The 16,771-nt window shown below is 41.7% G+C and overlaps 1 protein-coding gene across 2 annotated transcripts in view; it reads right to left on the bottom strand.

Annotated features, from left to right (window-relative positions):
- Positions 1-16,771, bottom strand: part of TENM2 (teneurin transmembrane protein 2) — a 1,092,434-nt gene that overhangs the window by 643,322 nt on the left and 432,341 nt on the right. For both annotated transcript variants that reach the window (XM_040078601.2, XM_058422512.1), the window contains exon 4: positions 11,234-11,284. The gene's annotated coding sequence lies outside the window, so the exon portion shown is untranslated. The remainder of the gene's footprint in view (positions 1-11,233; positions 11,285-16,771) is intronic.

Here is a 16,771-nt window from a genome sequence, read left to right as displayed (position 1 = left end):
GACAATGGAGCACACTGGGGTGGCAATGGAGCACCCAGAGGTGACAATGGAGCACACTGGGGTGACAATGGAGCACCCAGAGGTGACAATGGAGCACCCAGAGGTGACAATGGAGCACACTGGGGTGACAATGGAGCACCCAGAGGTGACAATGGCACACACTGAGGTGACAATGGAGCACCCAGAGGTGACAATGGAGCACACTGGGGTGACAATGGAGCACCCAGAGGTGGCAGGGAGCACCCAGAGGTGACAATGGAGCACACTGAGGTGGCAATGGAGCACCCAGAGGTGACAATGGAGCACACTGGGGTGACAATGGAGCACCCAGAGGTGACAATGGAGCACACTGGGGTGACAATGGAGCACACAGAGGTGGCAATGGGGAGCACCCAGAGGTGACAATGGAGCACACTGAGGTGACAATGGAGCACCCAGAGGTGGCAATGGAGCACCCAGAGGTGACAAGGGGGAGCACCCACAGGTGACAGTGGAGCACCCAGAGGTGACAATGGAGCACACTGAGGTGGCAATGGAGCACCCAGAGGTGACAAGGGGGAGCACCCACAGGTGACAGTGGAGCACCCAGAGGTGACAATGGAGCACACTGAGGTGGCAATGGAGCACACTGGGGTGGCAATGGAGCACCCAGAGGTGACAATGGAGCACACTGGGGTGACAATGGAGCACCCAGAGGTGACAATGGAGCACACTGAGGTGACAATGGGGAGCACCCATAGGTGACAATGGAGCACCCAGAGGTGACAGTGGAGCACCCAGAGGTGACAATGGAGCACCCAGAGGTGCAGCACAGCTCCCTGTCAGGAGCAGCCTGTGCTGTTCCCCAGCCTGTGCTCCGTGTCCTGGCTGGTGTTTCTCCCTGAGCCAGCAGTGATGAAGGCAGGAATGAACACAGATAACCACAGCCATGGCACGTGGGCATCATTCCACCTGGGCAGAACTGGACAGGCAGTGACCTCAGGGAAAACCCCAGGGAAGGCTGACTTGGAGGTTAAAAGCACCCTCACATCCCACATCTCAAGCCTTCTAAACCCAAAATGATGAAAACTGTGATCCACGCGTGGGAATTTGGTGGAAAGTCTAACTAGAAAACAATATTAAAATCATGAAAAATCATCATACCACCACATGGAAAAACTATTAGATCTAAAAGCATTAGATACTCATAAAATATTGTTTCCAGTGCTCATTTTAGAAAGTTTGCTAGCAAATCCGTCAGCGTGGATCCCAACGGCACAGGAGTGTGTGTTGCCCCTGTAGCCAAAGGAGTCCCAGGAGCGTGTGTTGCCCCTGTGCCCAGCACCCCCCAGAGCAGACAGACGTGTGTGGCAGCTCTGCCCACGTCAGCAGCCCCTGTGCCAAATGCTCCCCCAGCTCTGACAGTGACACTGTCACCTCCACACGGGCCCCGCTTCCAGCTTTTGGCAAAACCGCAGATTTGTATCCTGTTACGAAGCCAAAACATTTTAATAACTGCAAGAGTTCACTTAAAAAATCTGTGTAGTTTGGGTTTGTGCCCTTCAAAATCCTTCCTCTGTGGATGTAGGTTTCTTACCATCTGAAGGTTTTTGAAAGAATGTCTCACTTGACTGGACTTGTGGGTAAGACAATCGCGGGGCAGTTCAAATAGCTGCATTATTCCATTTTCTGTCAGGATTCCAAAAAATCTGCTTGAAACACAGATGGCTATTTCCCTGTCATCATCCACCTCCTCCACTGATCTCCTCACCAACCGCATTTCCCCGTGTCAGTATCCCTGAGCTGGGAAGTTTTGCACCTTCTATTTTCAGGGAAGAGCTACAAGCTGCTCGTGAGGGTGTTTTGATGGTGGATGAGAGAGTCCTGCTGCAGACAGCACTGCTGGGCCACTGCCTCAGGCTACTGCAGGCACAATGTCAGAAATACATCACAAGTGCTCCCAGGCCTCGTGCCACGAGGATAGCATGACAAAAATAGCTTGCAGGGATTATGTGCCCACGTTCCAGTGTTGCATGGCAGCAGCCACGCAGCAGGAAAAACACTGCAGCCAGAACTTGCCTGTGCAGGTTAGCGGGTGCACGGCAGGGGAGGCTGCTGGGCAAACCATAACCCCAAAAGAGATGGGAATCTCTGGTTACACAAAGCAAATGACACCATTGCTCCTCCAGTCCTGTCCTTCCCCCGTGTCCCACGCAGCCTCACTACGTGCAGCCTGTCAAGGGATCAAAAAGCCATTTCATAAAGGTCTCCACTGGTTTGGAACCCAGAGAAAGACATCAAGAATATTGTGCTGCTGCCATACCTTTCTGTTTCTGCTGTTTAAATTGGGGCAAATTCCAATTCTCCTTTGCTGGATCAAGCTAAGCAAAGTTAAAGCCAGTTCTGGATACATCTGGACCATGAATGAAAAGCCCCTCTGCAACACCTCTGGTATAAAGCCCCAGGACAGTGACTGCCACCAACTTCTCTACATCCTGGTACAGTCACGTGTTGCATAATCAATCCTTCCACTTCCCTCTTTGTTCCTATATCTACCTCTCCACTTTCTCAAAGTACTTTAGTTTTAAACAAAAAATAATCCTAAAACATTCTTGGCAAAGCATCTCATAAGAATTACCCACTGGATGGGGCTTGTGGCTAACAGAACATCGCAGAAAACTATCTGAGTCATGCCATGCACCTGACACCAGCAGAAGGCTTTAGATCCATTAGCTCAGGACAGAGAGATGATGCATTTCAAGAAATTTGGAGCTGCTATTTTTATATGTGTGGGTAAACATACATGAAAGCTGAAAATGAAATTATTCTTAACTGTTGTTAAACCAACAACACTGTGAAAATCTATGCTTAAAGAAAAACTTTTCTGTATTTTGCTGCACCCTACACTGCTACACCTGAAACAAGAACTTGGGGGTTTTTTCCCAGTTGACAATACAACTGGGGGAGGAAAGATGACAGATTTTCTCTTCCTCAGAGAAGCTGGGTTTAAATACTTGCTCAGCATCTCTGAGCAAAGAACTTGTTACAGAAGTAAAAAGCAATATCCTAATATTACCTCACAAGATTCTGCTTCGCAAAAATTACCGTCAGTAACATCAACAGAGATAAAAGTTGTACCTGAAAACATTACACACACGTAGGATTTTAGTGCAAACACTAATAAATTCCTATTTTCAACAGTTATGTTGATTCCAATCTGAGTCCCACACGTAAGAGTGTCCTATTTGAATACAAGTAGCAGGAAAAAAGACTACTCCTATCCAGAATTTATACATGCACTGTATATCATTAAAATACGAAGTAGCAATAAATTGACTTTATTAGTGAGAAACCTACAATTTTTTTTTGGAAAACAAAAGGGCAATAACATTTCAATCCTTGGGAAATTTGAATGTTTATGAAAATATACTGCAATATATGCATTAAAAGTAGGGAGAGGTAATCTATCTCCTTCAAGACAGATTATTATGATTTTCAAGAACAGAGAGCTGAGACTTTATTCCTTCAGTTTATAGGCACACCTTTGTCAGAAATAATAACCCACTTCAAAGGCAAGAAGTTTCATAGTGCTTAATTATGTGGCCTCTAACATGTCCTGCTGATTGAATTCATATGATCTTATATATTTGGGCATCAGAAGCCCTTTATTTTTTCTTAATTAGAAACATAGATTCAATGCAACTTGCCAAGAAAATAAATTAAATCCATATACATCACCTCTGAGCAATAGCCCTGATTGAACAGAGCTGTTTAAATCTCTGTGGTTGGCAGCGTTCATCGGTGAATTTGTTTACAAAGTGGAAAGAATGAGACGCTGTCAGAGAATGAAAAATAAAACCTAGATTTCTGGGGAAGGAGACATCCGTCTTTTTCTATTTGTAAATGCTGACGAGCAGGGTTTAAGGAGGGCTAATGTCATCCATTCATCTTAATTAAAGAGTTAATTGCTCGTGTATCCTGATTTGGTTAGCTGATCTTAGTAACATGAGGAGCGTTTGATTCCATGTATTTTATTGACCGCTGTAATGACATCATCAGCACGAGCCGGGATTTATTCCTGCCAGCCTCAACTCGTAACTTTAATAGCCTCCTACATGATAAAACTTTCAAGAGAGAAGGAGTCCTTTAGCGTGGTACAGAATACCAAGAGGTCTGTTCAGAGCCTCTTACAATGTCTCAGTTCGGCTGTCATTGAAGTATTACTTCAAAGTCTAGAGTCACAAAGATAAGTAAGAAGTAATTTTAAAGACTAGTTCTCGGCAAATGTCTATATGGAAATGGCATAAACCATCGGAAAATCGCATATTGAATAGAAGCGAGAGCCTCATTACTATTCAATTTTTCCCATCTGTAGTCATAGTCAAGTGAGCACTGACACAAAAACAGGTGAGGTTCACAGCACATTCTAGGGATTAAACACCAAATTGGTTTTGTCCCGTGTTTTACAACACAAAGAGGGGAAACTCAGATCTAAAGAAAGACTGGTTAACTAACAGGAAAACCTCTGAGATTTTTCTCAGCAGTGTCTTTAACATTTACTGCAATTCCTGATGTTATTTCAGAAAGATTCCTCACAAATATCAAATTAAATTTTACACAAAAGGAAAATGGACAGTACTAGTGCTTTTTGATTGATCAACTATGTGGTATTTAAAAATTAAATAAGAGAATCCATTACAAAACATAATACATTGTATTCGCTTATCCTGGTAATGAGTCTTCAGAACTGATCTATTCCTGTCCTGCTGCTTTCAGGGGATCAATTTCTGTGGCTAATAACACCCATAACTTACACCAAGGGTGGAACCAGCTTCTAAGAAGCACCACACAGCAAACATAAGTCACTGGAACACTTGCTGAGAGCACACACTCAGGTTGGGAACAGTCCCGGGGTAGCTCTCTCCTGGAATATCTACAAGGCTCTAAGGATACTGTGGTAAGGTGCTACAGCTCATCTAGTTTTATTCACAGGGAGCTACACTTTGAGAGGTTTTCTGTGCAGTGTTGCCTTTTCAGGTGAGTGGTTCAGAGACCAGAACTGGCTCCTGTGCTTTCCCTGACAGCCAGGAGAACTTTAATACTCACAGTTCCATGTTTTCTCAGAAGCCTTTATGTAAAATAGAATCTAAAAATATCTAATAACCTCTGCATTATAGGAACACAAAAATGCATTGCCCCTTTCATGGAATGGCATCAGGCAGTCCGGGACACAGAACTGAGGGTGGTGCAGTGGGCTCACGTTAGCAGAAAACAGCAGCCAGCCCAGAAGAGGAACCAGCCTGCCTGATGCTGCCCCCAAACCAATCAGCCCTGCTGAGAGGTCACAGGATGATGCTTCAGAGGCTGCTCTCCTTTTGGGTGTCCAGCAGGATGCCACGTGGCTCAGGGACACTCCTGCAGCCAGCCCATGCACCTCTGCAATCACACAGGAGTGTGCCATGCATGAAGGGAGCAGCAGGTTTGTTGGCAGTCACCAGCTCTACAACTGCCTGCATGGGTTTAACAAGTGCTTTCAGCTCATTCTGTCCCAGTTATTCCCCAATCCACCTGTATCACCTCTCAGAGATCCCTGGAGGTTGATTCATGGGCAGGTGCTGGCTGTGGGTTAAGCAGCGCTGTTATTTTTGAGCAATTCCTGGCTGGAAAAGGCAGCACCAACAATGTATGGGGTTAAAAACAGAGGAGACAACCACTACTGAGACTAAGGGAGTCCCAACCCTGAGCTCAACACAGGGGTCATTCCATTCTTGAAAGAAAGGGATGGACACTCCACAGTCTCCCTGCTAAACCTGCTCCAGTGCTGGACTACCCCCAGAGGAAAGATTTTTTCCTTATGTCAAGGCTCATGGATGGGGAGAATGTGGCCGTGACAGCAGAATTTCTCATTAGAGTTCAGATGTTACTCATCATCTTTCACAGGTCAGCTTTAATTAAAAAAAACCCAAAAAACAAAAACAAACAAAACCCAAACCTTTCAAAATTAAAAACTGTTCCAGTTTTATTTACACTCTGAGAAATCTACCCATTGAACCTTTCTTCACATTCTTCAGTCTGTTTAGTGCAGAATCCCTAAGAAGAATGACAAGAATAAAACCAATAAACCTCTCTGCCACTTGGGGCCCCGTGGAACAGCATCACAGAATCCTTTCACATCAGCCAGGGCCCAGGGGCGGCGTGGCAGCGCTGTGCCTGCAACCAGGGACACCCACTGCTGAGCTCAGAGCTCCCTGTGCCACCCTGCTCCCCAGGGTACCCTGGGGTGTCAGTAACCACACCGCCTCGGAGCCTTCAAACCATCCCTGATATCCTCCAAGGGATTACACACACAGGTTGGAGGCCTTGGGAGCACTTTAAAGTAGCTGCAACTTTTTTATTAATTTCAAGTCTCTTCCGTTATCTCCAGTTTGTTTTCTCATGCCTCTGCATTAACTACAAAGCTGTTTCATAAACACTTGAAAAGACTAAAAATGTCCTTGGACGTAGAGTGTGGACAAGGAGTAGTGACTGTCCCTTTGGAAAGCTACTTTACATAACATTAAAATAGAATGCCACTAAAGAAAAAAGTGCAACCTTTTGTTGCTCAGTGGAAACACTTTGGATAATGCTGAAGTAATATCTCTAGTGGTTTGTGAAGTAGTCAGTTCAGTTGTTTAGCAATAACACCTTTTGATTTGTAAATCTTCTACAGTGAGTAAAATAAGCAAAGAGAAAAAAGTTTAAAAAGTTTTCTCTAACTAGCTAAAACCACCTGCTGTAGCTTGAATCAAAGTTCCTGAGAACAACCTTCTTTTGAGATAACACATTTTTGAATTACTACACTGTAATTTTTGTGCACTGCATCAGGCAATGGCTACTGCAACTTCTTCCAACATTACCAGCTTCCTAATAAACATGTGCATGAAGCGGAACAGGGCATACAAGTTATAATTCTTTGGCTGTGCCTGGTAACATAAACAGGTCTGATACCATCAGAGGAAGAATTGAGGAATTAAACCCTCCAAAAGACTGATGTAAAGGATTGGACATGCTGAAAGAGATGGTGAAAAGAGGCTGCTAAGAAATGGAACAACATTCAGGACAGAAGCAATAGATCCACAAATGGAAATAAACATAACCATGAGAAAATGCTTTATCAACATAAGAGCCACAACGGAGCTGTGAATTTCAAAACAAGCAAAAACTGTTTTTGAAGAAAAAATCCAGCATGGTAGGTAGGACTTCAAAGAATTTACTATAATGGACAGAAATGAATAATACAAAAAAAAAAAAAAATACAAAAGAAGAGAGACAGAAAACAATCCTGCTAAGACCAAGATCAACTTACTCTATGTCCCTACTATAAGCCTGTTAACCCTTTGATGCCAATGCTGTGGAAGCATTTTCGTGATTACAGACAATACACATTTCAGCACCCTGACTGCCTCCAGCCCTCTGCTGAGCCTGCTCCCCATCCCTGCAGCCCTCGCTGCATCTCTGGCAGCACCTGCACTTCCCACAAGATCCCCCCTGCTCAGCCCTGCCTCATGCTGCTCCCAGCCCCAGGCAGAGAACGCCCAGCTGACACGGCAGAGAGACGCCACACAATCACCGTGCCCTGGGTTTTGGAAAGGCCACTCGAGGTTGCATTTCTAACTGCAGACAACAGGAAACAATGCATTGGAAAGAGGGGCACGCAACAGGTAATTAAATGTCACGGTGGTTCGAGGGTAGAAGATGCAGCTATTACAAGAAAAACCAGTTTTCTAAGGTCAAAACCAGCTACAAAATAAAATATTAACTGGATTAAAGGAATACAGTAGGTAAAGTTATGGTTTCATGCAAAATACACTGCAGTATTCTTGTGTCTTGGTTCACGAGGAGGATTTTTGCCGCTGGCTTTTTGCCACTGGCTTTAGCAGAACAGAACTAGCTAGTAATGGACTAAAAGTTTTCTTCTTAGGAATTTCAAGATAATTTTGAATCCTGAGAGAATACATAGTGCCATTGGTCTGCAGTAAGATAAGGTGGAGAAATGGAGTTTAAATGGTGCTGCCGGGGAAGCTGAAAACTAACTGGCAAACATGAAAAACTCTACATGGAAAAAGAAAGAAGATTAATGCTATATGGAAACAGACATGAAATTTTAATAGAATTTACTTTTTGATATCTTTGCACATGGATTTCCTTTACTTTGTTGGCTGTTCTTTCCAAACAACAAAATAAAAGACAGAAGACTTCCTGACGGTGAGCTTCAGAAACTTTTCACTGAGGAAATATTTATCACAATTCATAAACTTCTAAATGCCTATTCCAATCCTCCTTTTCAAATAATTTTGGTAACAATTGAAAAAGCATGTATTGTTTTGCTCCAGTATGCAACAAGCTGTAAAAACCAAATTCTGTTTACAGCAGAACCAGATTTTCTATTCAGACAGTCATTTTCACAGAAAAAACCTTTACATGTCATTACTAATGACATTACAACCCTTCTCAGCTGCCCCCAAGACCCAGCTGTTTTGTAGCAGACAATATTTGACATCTTAGTTTGCAATCTCAGGAAAAGCTAAGAGAACAGAAACTGTCCTGTCAGAAAAAAATAAAAAGGGCTTCAGAAGCTGGTAAATATATCACATTTCTATGGCGACGTGATCAAAATCAGAATGTTTGAATCAAGAGCTGCCTGCTTAGTGATTAATTGCAGATGTCAATACCAAGAGGTACCTGCAAGGCAATTAGCACTGTACTTGCCTAAATGTCACCGCACTGTAAATACAGAATGGAAATAAATAGACAGATTGGCCTGGTGCATGTTGTTTGGATTTGGAACAGGAATCTTGGAAATGTGGTTCCTAACTGAGCCAATTTTTTATTCTGTGCTCCTGATATGCTACAAAAGGCTTCTCTCCTTCTTTTTTCCTGGTGTACTGGGAGGTCAGTGCCACCCAGCTCTCAAAAGCCCATGTGGCTGTCCTTACTAACCAAAGCCATCATCACATCGATGGATCCCAGCAAAATGGAAAAACAAACAAGAAGGAACCTACACAAATTTCTGCAGGTAAGGCTGCAAATGCTGAGGCTGAGGTAGAATTTTGTTTGCCATTGGAACCCAATTTGAGAAATTTCAAGATACGCTTTACAGTGGCTGTTTACTTTGATAATACTTTTCTGTCCTATCTGCCCCAATTTGGAGTCATGTGAGCGACTGAGGAGGGAATCGCAGCTACAGGCTGAGAGTTAAGGAGCAAACAAACAGAGGCTGATGTCACTGCTGTGCAAGACTAAATATATGTATTACCATTTTATCTGTCAGACTGACATTTCATAGCTTAACTTCTATAAAAGGGAAACAACACTGACCACCCTCCTCCACCCCTTTTGAGGATTCAGTCATGTTTCTTCTGTAGATTAAGATCTGGAAATAATTGTTCCTAAAGACTGGGAGGAGGGCTTTTCTTTTCATCTCATAGCCAAGATTTTATTTTTTCCAGTATTTTCCTCCTTTAAACTATAACATGTTAGCTGCTGGTGGCCTTTGAAAACTAGATAATCAGATAATGCTGGCTCTCCTTCTTTCCATCTGCTACCCTGCATAATAGGAAAACTAATATATATATTAGATTCTTTTTGTAAAAAACTAATTAGTACAGCTGCAGGAATCTCATGGCCATGAAGGGTTTTGTGACAGAACTTCTCTGTTAAAGTAAAGCTCATCTATAGATTTGGAAATCCTTGCTTGTAAAGGTCTTTCATTGGTAGCACAGGCTAAACAATGATCACTGCTGTACTATGAGAGACAAATTAATGAATCAAACATTACAGATTTCATCACATTCCCTCATTTGCATTTAAGCTGGTTTCCAGCTCTGTCATGCATTTGCTTTTAAACGAGCCCCTGTGGATAGTGCTGCAATGCTTGATTCATTAATTTGTTTCTCAGTGTACAGCAGCGCTCACTGTTCAGTATATGGTGAAATACTTTGAAAATATTTGTTTTAACAATGTATCCTTTATTTTAACAAAGAAATAATAATCCTGAAGAAGGAAATGCTGGCCATTTTGCAACTCAGCCCCTGCCAAATCTCCCAGTTGCTACCCCAGCCCATCGTTATACTACTGTGATATTATCTGGATTAAATCTTCACAGCTTGCTTTCACATATTCTACAATTTCATAAAGCTTTGAGCCAACTCTTTGGGTTGGAATATGGATGCCAAATTCAACTCCTGGGAAGTTAAAGGTGGCTTTAAGCCTTTGCTCTGCAATCCTTGGATCAGCCCCAAGCAGTGACTTAGCTCAGCCTCCCGGACGCTCAGTGACGTTCTGCCACGCTGTGCCCGGTGCACCAGCTCCCCCACATTACAGCAGAGTGGGCTGCCTGGCACAGCCATCTCTGTGAGAGCTGCAGAACTTTGGAACTGGTTTTTGGTTTGTAGCAGCTTGAATTTGGTGACCTTACAGAGCGCCGAAAGCACCATCTGTTTGAGAAGAAAAGACAGGCGTGTTCCCTGGCTGGTCAGTGCGCAGGGATGGGTGTTTTGGTAACTAGATGTGTGCCTGAGTTCTCAAGTTCCTGTCTAAACCTCAAATTTCATGTGTTTGACTACAACATTGTTGTATCAGTCATTGCTCATGTTTAATTCCAGAGAAATAAATCCTTATAGGTGTAAAGGCATGTTGCAGCCAGGCTTTGGGACACCTACAGAAGGTGGCTCTGGTTATTTTCAGGTGGATTCAACGACACTCAGTATCTCCACCTGATGAAACACAAATCCAGTGGTCACCTGTGTTTCAGATGGCAAAGTCAGGTGAAACTAGATCCAAGTCAAGGAAATCATGTCAGGTTTATTTAAGCACATCAGATTGCTTATGGTGCCTACGAATTTCCATCACTTGTTTCTTACAAGCTCATCTCTGTCAGACAGAGCTGGGGTAGAGTTTCCTCTGAGGAGGTGCAATGAAAATCAGCATCATTCTAGTTAACTTTGCCTCAGCTCTTTCCAGTACTTGTATGTTCAATTTTGTTTATTCACTAAAGAAAACATTCATCAATGTGCAAACAAACTGTCTTAAACTGCGAGTATGGAAGAGTCTTGCCATACTTCTCACTGATATCCTTTCCATTTAGAGACAACTCACATATCAATTAAACTCACCTGCTAATTAAAAGCTTGTCTGGAAAATTCCTTGCTATTTGGAAGCAAAAGAAAGTGTAAAAACTATCTGAATGCTGGAGCTTTGAATTTTAATTACTTACTCCCAGGTTTGTTCATGATCCCTCAGGTGTTGGCTGGGCAACAGCAAAGAACTGGAAAAAAGAAACAAAATTATTTTGTAATTCCTGCTGTGGGGAAGAAAATGTATTGAGAAGACTTCTAATTTTCTCTTTTTATCTTGTTTAGATTTACTCTTTATTAATGTACTTATAAGGGAGCATCTGCACAAAAAGAAAAAGATTCTGGAAGATTACAGGCAACTACAGTGAATAATTGTTCTCTAGATTTGATATCTTCTTTTTCTTTTTTTTTTTTCATAATATGAGAATTCCTATTGTGTTTGCCTCACAATGGAGAATACAATTATAAATGAGAATAATGCGTATAAATTTTGAATAAAGGCTACAGTTTATCTCAGATCATCGATTATATATATGTATTAAATTTGATGTGCTGTTTATTTTATGTGCATCTAAATAGAAAAGACATTAGTAGTTTTAATAAAAACTTGGGCATTTGTAGGAATTGGATTCCCCTCTCTAGGTACCCATATAATAATAGCTAGGGTTTTGACCATTTTCTTTCCTTCCTACATTTTTTAGAAAAAATGATCTTTTTTTAATAGAGCAGAATACTTCATCTAAAGAAAGAGAGTCTGTAAACTAAACATGGAGGCAGGGGATAGTTCTTCTGCTTTTCCTCATGAGAACAGTCACCCCCTCCAAAGTCACAGTATTTTAATAACACAAATTTTTTAGTGCCCCTTTATAAAGGATCAATAACTGAGATTCTGATTTGGATCAGCAATTTTTCTGATAGGAAATATAATTTTGACATTTTACAAAGGAACTTAGAGATTTCATGAGGTTTCTGATGAATCTTTGCATGTGAAAAATTTGGCCATCTGAGTCAGGTGGAGATTTACATGAGTTCTCCAAGAACTGGGATGAGGAATTCCATTTTTTCCTCAACACACACACACAGAGCATACATGCATCTGTTTAAAAGGTTCAGGTAACAGTTAAACCACTAAGTGGATTTGCAGGCAACTAGATGACAATGGAAAATTCAACTGAAGTAACTCCGCTCATGTTAAGTAAGTTTTCTTCCTCAACACACATTTAAGAGTTTCAAACTGAAAAAAAGTCAATAACATAAATGGTAAACAGTTTATGTACTATGTATATAAGCTAAATCCATATTTATTGAGTGAAAATACTGAGCAGAAAGTGAATACATGTGAGTGCAACAATTCGAGTCTGGTACAGGCTGTAAGACAGTTCAAGAATCAGATGCTGCTCCAAAGTGCATTTAAGGGAGTTGTAATGTTAAACAGCCTAGATTTCTCTTGCATTAAGTTCATGATGAAGGTTTCCTCATCAAATGAACAAGACTTCATGAAGTGTGACTGCACAAGCCATTTTTGGCGATTACACTCTGCTGAGTGCTGCTGGTTTAGCAGAATATGTTCAGTTATATATTCAAGCAGAGACTTTTGCTCACTGTGTTCAGCTAAAAATTCTGAATGTTGTTCAAGTCAGTAATTTTAGTAGCCTTAAATGAATTAAAATATGGAAGTACATTAGGGGTGGATGAAGAATAAAGCATGAGAATTTCAGTCACAGTTTAAGAAAGAAAGGAAAGGTAAAAAAAACTGAAAAGCAAGCAGGTATCTTTTTGGTTTTTTGTTTGTTTGTTAGGTTTTGTTTTGTTTTGATTTTTTGTAGCTAAATATCTTTCAAAAGGAGCGAATCCATTGTTTTCTGCGGTTTTCTGGGGGATAGGCTTGTAAGCAGAATCTTAGTTATAACAGAATACTCATTGCACTAGGAGTAGCCGTGATACATTCAGAGACACAACCTACAATCAGTGAGACATTTTGTGAATTTGTAATTTATGAAAGAATGTCCTATGAAAATTCAAACACCAGCAGTTCTTATGCAGGTGCAATGGTGCATCCTCACACCTCCCTTCTGAGGGGCATTAAAGCCACATTTGTGAGAGTAGGAAACTTGTTAAAATTACTCAAAATATTAATATGTATTCTTTCTGGAGGAATGAGAATCTGAAAAAAGGACAATCCTATGTGCAGCCAAGTTTCTCCAAAAGGGGACAGAGCTACCAAAGCAGCTCCAAGATGATGAAAATACCTTCTAGAATATTTTACATCCAAACAGCACATCTATTATCCTCTACATTCAAAGTGTCTCTAAAAGTTGTGGTTTTTTAAAAGAGCAAGAAGAAGTTTTTATTCATATATTCATGCTCGTTTTTTGTTATTCTTAGTTGTTGACATCCAGAATGAGTTCCTGTAGTTTTCGCATACTGCTGTTGATTTCTACTGCTCAGGGAGTGACTCTTCCTTTATGGCAGCTATCAACAATCACTTCTCAATAGTTATGAAACAGAATCCTATAGAAAAATGCCAAACCATATTAAACTTCTCCAGCATCCTTGATGATCTGCCAGCTTGTCTGATCCATTTCCATTTCCAGCTTTGTGCCCTGGTTAATAAATAAAGAGTTCCTGTAAAACTTCTCTTTTCTCCTGCTGTCTTAACCCTCTGTGTTGTCTGAAGAAACCCGAATCATACTTCAATCAGGATCTCTTTTCTTAAGAGAACATTAGTAGTGTCTTAGGTCTGAAATTTATAAACAAAGCAAAATTTTTTGCTAGTGAAGCTTTTGGCAAAATATTTTTCCGTGTATTGCAAAGTCTGTTATCCTCATGATCAGCACAGATTTTGTAAGTCCCAACAGCCTGGTCTCTTATGAGTGAGAAATTTCGCTTCTCCAAATGAAGTAAAGGATAATGCATGGGATTTAGCACGGAAATAATTTGCTCACTATTGAGCGCTTTTTTGGTTATCTCCTTGGCAAATATGAAAAAAAAAGCATCTGTCATTATGCCTAGTAGTACTGACACATATCAATTGAGAGGACTACAGCTCCCAAAACATTTTCAAAAGTTGCCACTAAACTTTATGAGTGCTGAAATTTAAAAAAAAAATTTAAAAAAAAATTAGCCACTGCCACCTTGACCTGCATCTGGACGACAACTGCAAGATATCATCAACCAATTCCTTTTAAATTATTGGTATTGGTATTGGTATTGGACTTGGTATTTACTGTTATATTTAATATTATTCAATATTATCTCTAAAAATCAAATTTATATATTTTAGACGGATAAACTGCTAGTTTAATTTCTACATTATCTGCTTTTCTACATTTCCGTATGGTGCAGAGGAGGGAGGTACAGGGCTCCTCCCTCAGGACAGACCTGCCTAGGCTTGCTTTAGTGGTAGTACAGTACAGGAGACTCCCCAGCTGGTCACAGGTAGTGTGGGATAACTTCCCAGCATATTTCACACCCCAGAGAGTGTGGGATGGCATCAAAACCTGCACTCTCCAGCACTGTGCAAGGCAGCTCTTTGTCAAATCTGTCGTTTTTTCCAACCCTGCTAATGAGAGGGGTAAGCAAACTCAGAACACGAGCCCACTCTTTAGGCTTGCAGGGGTAGAGCCTCTCCTTTTGGGTGAGCACTGCCAGGGCTGGCAGCCAGAGCACATTTTTTCCTACAGGCATGATGACCTTTCAGCAATTTGTAAATCCCTAGTTTAAACCAAAATATTACGGTGACACCTATAAACCAAGGGTTTATAAAGGAGGATGGAATACCTTGTTAGCAGAAAAGAAAGCACAGATCAATATATCAGGGAAGGACCTGAGCAGAGCAACTATCATACCACAAATGTCAGAGCCGAGAGATTCCCACGCAAATAAAACAAAACTGCCATGGGCAAAGAGCTCCAGACTCACAGAGTGAGCTGTGAGCCCTGCTCCAGCCCCAGCACACGCCATGGGGAGCAGCTGCTGGGACTCTCACAGGTGCTGTGACACTCCCCAGCCAATATCCCAGCTCCACCTTTACAAACTGACTCCCCAGAAACACAAAACACATCAAAGCGACCCCCATCCCCCCTTCACAAACTGAACAGCTCAAGTTAAGAACTTTTACTTCACAAGGAAACACAGAAACTCTTCCTTTCTCTTGAGTTTGCACTTCCTAGAAGAGGAAAGAGGGAGGGTGCAATGTTTGTTTCCTGGGATTTGCAGAGCCCATGGTTTGACATGGTCTCACCAGAACTTCACTGAGGTCTGACAGCTGAGCACAGCTTGCCTTTGATACACACAGCTGATGCAGCGGCTGGATCTTGCATGAGGAAGAGGAGAAATGCAGCTCTCAGTCTTGCTATTCGAGTGTGGTGCCACGGGATGAAAGTAAACTTTTTTAAGGTAAGAAAGCCAGCTTTTGCAACAAGACTTCCAGATATTCATACCAAAGCTGTTACTACTTCTTGAAACAACTCATTATTAAAACACTTCTGTATCTCATCTGCAACTCAAGATTGACAATTCCAAGTCTAATTAACCTCAGATATGTTTCTAGTTCAGTTATCACCTTGTTTACCCAGAGTTTGTCCAGTCTAGCCTTCTGTCCTCCTGTTCCAACCATCAATTCACGTTATGTCAAATTAAACATCCCATTTTAGCGGGATTCCAATATTCAGTTAGAGTGACAGCCTCTGGAATCTAAAATATTAATCAGCATTTTTTAAATAGCATAGAGTTAATTTGAAAATCGGTGAGCCAGCTAAATAATGCATCTGAGTAACACAATTTCAGATATTGAGATTTTTGAAGTTTGATAAGGGTAAATGGCAGATTTTCAGAAGAACTAAGCACTCAATATGTTTCCCACCTGGAATTTCTCTCCGGACATTCAAAAGCGGTCAATATTTTACATAATGAGAATATTTGGAAGTGTGGTCATTCAGTATTTAAATGACGAACAAACTTTTCGAAAACATTGCCCACAATGAATCACATCGTGCCGGTGTCTTAGGTGAACAATAATTAGAGATGGAACCCTCGAAATGCAAACTGAACCCTTTTCACAAACCCTAAATTCCCAAAGACAATAACCTCCCCTCCTCACTGTATTCCGTGTTTTCAGTGTGAAACGTTACCCTTGTTTCAGCTGCTCTGTAATCTCTCCCTGAACCACGATGCCGTGCAAGGGTTGTAATCCTCTGCTGTTGTACAGGGTAACCGGAGTTTTTGACATTTAAAATATCTAGCGGCATGACAAGACGTTGTATTTGCATATACATAAATTGTGCCAGGGAAACTCGATGAGTGACAAACCATCGACAGCAAAAAGCTGCAGCTTTGCCTGTGGCTTTCACATCAAGCACGGCTGCGTGTGAAAATGTTGCGGTGCTGAAGAAAAGCAGCCTGACCACCGCAGCAGCTGCCTTATATATGCTCTGAAAAAGAGAATTCCTTTAAAAGGTACCGCAGAGGAGAAAACTACTTATTGTACTTATTTAAAATCTCCTTGTACTGGCAATCCATTGAGGGAGGAAGAAGTTTCCTTTCCAATACGATGTTTGACAGCAACTTCTGTGTGAGAATTTTCTTCCCCGTCCATCCCTGGCTCTGTGCAGCGGGATCTCCTGAGGTTACCCCAGGCTGTGCTGCCTGTGGAAGGTTTCTTAGAGCTCCCTGTGGCC

Source organism: Hirundo rustica, chromosome 14, assembly GCF_015227805.2.
Source record: "Hirundo rustica isolate bHirRus1 chromosome 14, bHirRus1.pri.v3, whole genome shotgun sequence".
Lineage (NCBI taxonomy): Eukaryota > Metazoa > Chordata > Aves > Passeriformes > Hirundinidae > Hirundo > Hirundo rustica.
Note: the sequence above shows the minus strand (reverse complement) of the source record. Positions and strands in the feature narration are given on the sequence as shown.